Source organism: Chelonia mydas, chromosome 2 (genome assembly GCF_015237465.2).
Source record: "Chelonia mydas isolate rCheMyd1 chromosome 2, rCheMyd1.pri.v2, whole genome shotgun sequence".
Taxonomy (NCBI): domain Eukaryota; kingdom Metazoa; phylum Chordata; order Testudines; family Cheloniidae; genus Chelonia; species Chelonia mydas.
Window position 1 is genome coordinate 121,487,093 of NC_057850.1, and position 6,880 is coordinate 121,493,972.

A 6,880-nucleotide genomic window follows, 5' to 3' on the forward strand; every position below is an offset into this window, starting at 1 on the left:
ATTTTTTTCAAATCCTCCGGGCCACAAGGGCCCTCATGGGGGAAGGTAAAGGGATGTGGAAGCAGGATGCCGCGGCCTACTCGCGGGTCCACGTCTTCCGTGACCAATTACTCACCTACGGGATGGGTCAAGGACTGTTGCGTGGCCTGCTGGGGGATGCGAGCGTCCCTGCCAGTGAGGATCCCCCCCGGCCTCCCCCGATGACACCTCTCACCATTGCAACGTTGAACACTCGGGGTTGTAGGATGGCTCTCCGCAGGTCCCAGGTGCTCTCCTTCCTTCAGGAGGGAGGGTACTCTGTGATTTTCCTGCAGGAGACCCATACGGATCCGACCGCCGAAGACAGTTGTCAGCTGGAGTGGGGGGACAGGGTCTACTTTAGCCATTCCACGATTCGGCAGGCTGGAGTGGCGACTTACAGCCTGAGGTGCTAGGGGTTGCTGAGGCCGTGCCGGGTCACCTGCTGCATCTCCGGGTCCATATAGAGGGGCTCGTGGTTAACCTCGTAAACGTCTATGCCCCGACATCGGGCCCGGAGCGGCTGCAATTTTATCAGCAGGCATCTGCCTTCCTCGGCGCCTTAGATTCTCACGAGTGCCTGGTCCTGGGAGGGGATTTTAATACCACCCTCGAGGAGTGAGACCGCTCGGGGACCAAGCAGAGCCCGGCAGCCGCGGACACCCTCTGGGAGATAGTTGAACATCACTCCCTAGTGGACATCTGGCGTGACCACCACCCGGATGACACTTCCACGTTCACCTTTGTCTGGGTGGAAGCCCATCGGTTGAGCCACTCCCGGTTGGACCGCATTCATTTATCACGCTTCCATCTCTCACGAGCCCACTCCTCCAGCATTCGGCTGGCCCCATTTTCTGACCATCACCTAGCCACCGTGACAGCCTCCCTCTGTGCGGAGAGGCCAGGGTTGGCCTATTGGCATTTTATCAACAGCCTGTTGGAGGATGAAGGTTTCATGATGTCCTTCCGGGAATTATGGCTGGCCTGGCGAGGGCAGCGGCGTGCCTTTCCTTCGGCGCGGCAATGGTGGGACCTGGGGAAGGTGCGCGCCCGGCTTTTCTGCCACGACTACACCCAGGGCACCAGCTGACGGAGAAATGCGGCGATAGAGCAGTTGGAAAGGGAGGTTTTAGAGCTGGAGAGGCGTTTGGCCACCAGCCCCGAAGACCCGCTCCTCTGCGGAGCGTGCCGGGAGAAGCAGGAGGAGCTCTGGGCCCTCGAGGACCATCGGGCCCGGGGCGCCTTTGTTCGATCCCGCATCCGCCTCCTTTGGGAGATGGATCGCGGCTCCCGCTTCTTCTATGCCCTGGAGAAAATGACGGGGGCTAAGAAACACATCACCTGCCTCCTGGCAGAAGATGGCACCCCGTCACGGAACCGGCAGAGATGTGCAGGAGGGCCCAAGCCTTCTACGCAAGTCTTTTCTCCCCAGATCCGACTGACCCTAGCGCTTGCAGAGTGCTTTGAGAGGATCTCCCTACGGTCAGTGCGAACGACTGAGACCGGCTAGAGTTGCCTCTCACTCTGTCCGAGTTCTCAGAAGCTCTCCGTCGTATGCCCACTAATAAGTCTCCAGGCATGGACAGGCTGACCGTGGAGTTCTACCGCGTGTTTTGGGACGTCCTCGGCCCAGACCTAGTCATTGTCTGGGCCGAGTCTCTGCAGAGTGGGGTCCTCCCTCTTTCGTGCAGACGAGCTGTGCTCGCCTTATTGCCGAAGAAGGGGGACCTCCACGATTTACGAAATTGGCATCCCGTCTCGCTCCTCAGCACGGACTACAAAATCGTAGCTAAAGCAATCTTGCTACGGCTATGGTCTGTGCTGGCGGACGTGATCCACCCAGACCAGACCTACACTGTCCCGGACCGCAGTATCTTTGATAACCTATTTATGGTTCGGGACCTTTTGGAACTCGGGCGTAGAGATGGTCTGTCATTAACCCTCCTGTCCCTAGATCAGGAGAAGGTGTTCGATAGGGTGGACCACGGGTACCTGCTGAGCACTCTGCAGGCGTTTGGCTTCGGACCCCAGTTTGTGGGTTTTCTCCGGGTGCTGGCACTTCCGCAGAGTGTCTGGTTAGGCTCAACTGGACCCTGACCAAACCGGTCAGGTTCGGGCGAGGAGTACGGCAGGGGTGCCCCCTCTCGGGCCAGCTGTACGCTCAGGCGATCGAACCCTTCCTCTGTCTCCTCCGCAGGAGGTTGACAGGGTTGGTGCTGCAGGAGCCAGAGCTGCAGCTGGTCCTTTTGGCATACGCTGATGACGTGCTCCTCGTGGTCCAGGACCCGGGCGACTTGGTGCAGGTGGAAGCTTGCCAGGCCATCTATTCGGCTGCCTCCTCCGCCCGGGTCAACTGGGTCAAGAGCTCTGGCTTGGCAGTAGGAGACTGGCAGCAGGCGAGCTCCCTCCCACCCGCACTTCAGACCATCCGGTGGAGCGCAGGTCCGCTGCTCTACCTCGGCGTTTACCTTTCTGCCACGCATCCCTCTCCGCCGGAAAACTGGGAAAATTTAGAGGGCGGGGTGATAGAGCGGCTCTGGAAATGGACGGGACTACTCCGATGTCTCTCCCTCCGAGGGAGAGCACTGGTGCTTAATCAACTAGTCCTGTCCATGCTCTGGTACCGGCTCAACACCCTGGTCCTGGCCCCTGGTTTCCTGACCAACCTCCGGACATCGATTCTGAGGTTCTTTTGGTCAGGAATGCACTGGGTCCCTGTAGGGGTTCTTCATCTACCCCTGAAGGAAGGAGGACGGGGCCTGAAGTGTCTACACACTCAAGTCCGTGTCTTCCGCCTCCAGGTCCTACAGAGGCTCCTCTATGGTGCAGGCAGTTCAGTGTGGAGCACATTGGCGCACACCATCCTGCGCCGCATCCGAGGGCTCCGATATGACCGGCAGCTTTTTTATCTCCATCCGGGAGGTCTTCTGCAAAACCTCTTGGGGCTGCTGGTCTTCTACCAGGACCTCTTCCGGACTTGGAAACTGTTTTTAATGACCAGGTCCGTGGCGGCCACCGAGGGGGTAGATCTCCTCGTGGAGCCCCTGCTACACTACCCCCAGCTCCGTGTGCAGGTGGCAGAGTCCCGCTCAGTGCACCACAGCTTGATCCTGGCAGAAGTCATGAGAGTCGGAGACCTCCTGGACTACGACCGGGGAGACTGGCTGGATCCCCTGATGCTCACCCGGCGCATGAGGCTCTCCAGACCTCACACCCCCCGGCGCGTACTTCAGGAAGCGAAGGCTGCTTTGCCGCCTGCTGCTCGAGCTTACCTCGACCGGGTCCTGCTCGAGGGCACGCCCCGCCCACCCTCTACCCCAGGCCCGCCAGACCTTTTAATTGGATCCCTGCCTGCAGACCCAATCGACCCCCTCACCTCTTCACTGCGAGCCAGCTGCATGAACTGCAGCCGGTACGCTTCCAGACCGCGCCAAGGAAACATCTATACACACTCGTGCTCCACATCCTTCACGCCCTCACCCTAGTGTCCCACCCCGACACAAAGTGGCGAGACCTTCTGCCACCTTTGGAGGGTGAGCAGCCCCGGTGGGCCAGCCTATATTCCACCTTGGTTCCGAGGCCCGTCGGGGACATCAGTTGGCCGCTCCTTCACGGAGCTGTGAGCACGGGCACGTACTTGGCGCGGTTCACCCCCATCCCAGATACCTCTCCCTTTTGTGGTGTGATGGAAACCCTGGCGCATGTATATTTGGAGTGAGCCAGGCTGCAGCTCCTGTTCCAGTGCCTCACAAATCTCCTATTATGTTTTTGGTTGCATTTTTCCCCTCACCTTTTTATTTATGCACTCCCCATCTGTGGCCTCACAAAGTCGCGGGATCTCCTAGTTAACCTCCTCCTGGCCCTGGCTAAAATGGCCATCTATAAAACCAGAGAGAGGAGGTTGGCCGATGGAGTTTCCTGTGACTGTGGGGCCATTTTCCGATTCTTGGTCCGTTCATGTATCCGGGCGGAGTTCCTCTGGGCAGCGTCCACCAACTCTCTTGATGCTTTTGAGGAGTGGTGGGTGCTGTCCGAGGTTCTCTGCTCGGTGTCCCCATCCGGGTCCCTTTGTCTGACCCTTTGATTGGGGGAGAGAGTAAGGGACCCCAGCCCCAAGCCACTGCTGTTGCAGACACCACCACTTTAGAGGGGTCCTTTCACACTTGGGTGCATGCCCCCCTCCTCCCCCCCGGATTGTCCACCCCACAGCCTGCCCCTCTTGTTGGGTGCTTTCAAAGGAGGGAATTGTTGGTGACACTCGGGCGTGGTGCCAGGTAACTCGAAGGGGTGGAAGACCAAGAGTCGATGAAGCCCCCTCGCTCTGGGCCACCAGGTAACTCGGAAGGGTGGAAGACCACGAGAGCCGAGGAAGGCCCCCGCTCTGGGCCCAGGCAAGCTTGAACACTTCTCTCCCCTGAAGCTAATGAGAAAACAATTGTGATTGATTGCTGTGTTACACATTGCATATACTGCTGTTTTTACTTTGTAAGCGTGTTATGCAAATAAAAATAATCTTTTGCTTAAAAAAAAAAATTACTCTTCTACAGCCATCTGGCCCGACCCTGTCACAGTACGTATAATACCTAAGGATTTATATACAAGTGGGGACACTCAGAAAACTTAAGATGAATTAAATAAAGGAGCATAAGTTAAAGTGCATTTAATTCCCCATGGTGAATGCTCTTATTCAGAAGAAAAGTGACTTTAGTTCACTATAGCTTAGCTTTAACTTATGCACATTAACTTCAAGTTTAGTTAATTCAGCATAACTCCCTGTGTAGGTAAACCTGTAGATCAGGGGTTCCCAAACTTGTTTTGCAGCTTGTTCAGGGTAAGCCCCTGGTGGGCAGTGAGACGCTTCGTTTATCTGAGCATCTGCAGGCATGGAGAGCTCGCAGCTCCCAGTGGCTCCGGTTCGCCGTTCCCAGCCAGTGGGAGCTGCGGGAAGTGGTGGCCCTGCCTACGCTGCTTCCACAGCTCCCATTGGCTGGGAATTGTGAACCGCAGCCACTGGGAGCTGCGAGCAGCCGTACCTGTGGAGGCTCAGGTAAACAAAGTGTCTCATGGCCCGCCGGGGCTTACCCTGAACAAGCCGTGAACCAAGTTTGGGAACCCCTGCTTTAGATAGAAGCAACTTATTGAAAAAAACTGCTAAGCAAAGCCTGGAAAGCTGCTAGTCTCAAGAAAACTGCTAAGTGTGTTATATATTGTAATCTTTCCAGTTCTCATGTGCTCTTTTTCATTTGTTTAGGTACTGGCAGGTTCGCAGACAATACAAAGAAAATGAATGAAAACTGTACATTGGTTTCTGTATTATGAATATTTACAAAAAGAAAAGAAACCCCCCCCCCCCAAAAGGAAAATAAAAGAGGAAAACAGAACCATTTCAAGACGAATGTGTTCTGCATTTACTTTGTTAGTTGCATGATAGCATTTATGGAGCTATGCCTGAATTTAGAAAGGCACTGAAGCACAGACTTAGCTTTATGTACGTGGTGAAGTCCCATTAGTATCAATCAAACTTAAGCACAAACTTATGTGTTTTCCTGAAAAGGGAGGCTTTCCTGAGTTGAGGCCTTAGTTTGTAGGTATTTGTACCTATGAAATGCACATTACTCCTAGCATTTGCCAATATATTTCAAAGCAAATATTTGGAGATCAGTTTCATGGAGAGGGCGGGGACCTCAGTATCATTAATGTACAGTGAGTTACCATTTACCTGATCATATTAATTATATGAGTTTACACTAATGGCAGGCTAGGAGAAGGTTTTGGAGGTCCTGTTCTAACTATTCCAGAGTGAGGATTTGGTTTTGGTGAAAATGGAAATAATTTTTAAAACAGGTCAAACAACTCAGCAACCAAGTCTATCACTTAATGGTATCAGCTGATTTGTCATTAGGATGCCTCTTTCTCCTGGTTCACTACCGATCCTCTGAGTTGTTCAGTCCTCCTTTTCCTCTGAAGTTTGTTTTTTTGTTTGTTTTTTTAAATTTACACTCCTTATACTGACAAGTTGGACACAAAGAAACATACAAGCTCACCAGACAGTTTCTGAATCTTCAGACAACAAGGTAAGAACAATGGATGGCATGAACTTCATTCTAACGGTGACCGGGTATTTGTCCCTGTTACCGTTTTACTATTATATTAAATCAAGTCTCACCTACTTTGCCAGTGAGACAGAAGACATGATGGCTGAAATGTTATTTTGCTGCAAAAACCCAAAGCAGGTTGTTTTCCCCTTCAGGTTGAAAGATGGTTTTCTGTGGAAACATTCAAATAAAAACAGCCTGTCATTTTCTCTGGCAATTTTAAGCCAAAGTGCAACATATTCTGCGTAAAAAACCCAACCAAACAAAAAAGTAAACTCTAAAAATAAGAATTTTCCCCAGTTTTACTGCCATGGAGACTTTTTTTTCATAGCTCTAGGCACTGTATACATGCAACTGAAGCAGAATGTGAGGCCAGCTTGGAAAGCAACATAAAAATAATGTTTTGGGTAGTAGTGGGAGATGTAGATATGATTTGCGCTGCAATTAATAGTGGGTTCAAAACCAGACTTCATGGGTAGCAAATGTATTTTTTAAACCACAGTGACAAAGTAACTACTTATAAAAAAAGCAATATTTAGGCTAATACATAAATCACACACATTCCCAGCATATTTAGAGTTATGGCATGTTATACAAGATGAGGTAACATTGCCATCAGGTCATACAGCAATCTATATTTTAAACTCTTCTTTTCATATTTGTTTAAAAGGTACATGAAAAAGGGGTGACTTTCTGAAAGAACAAAACAGTTGTGAGCATTCGGCTGCCAGCATGTCTCTGGCTTTGACTCTGTTTCTCTTCAGTTT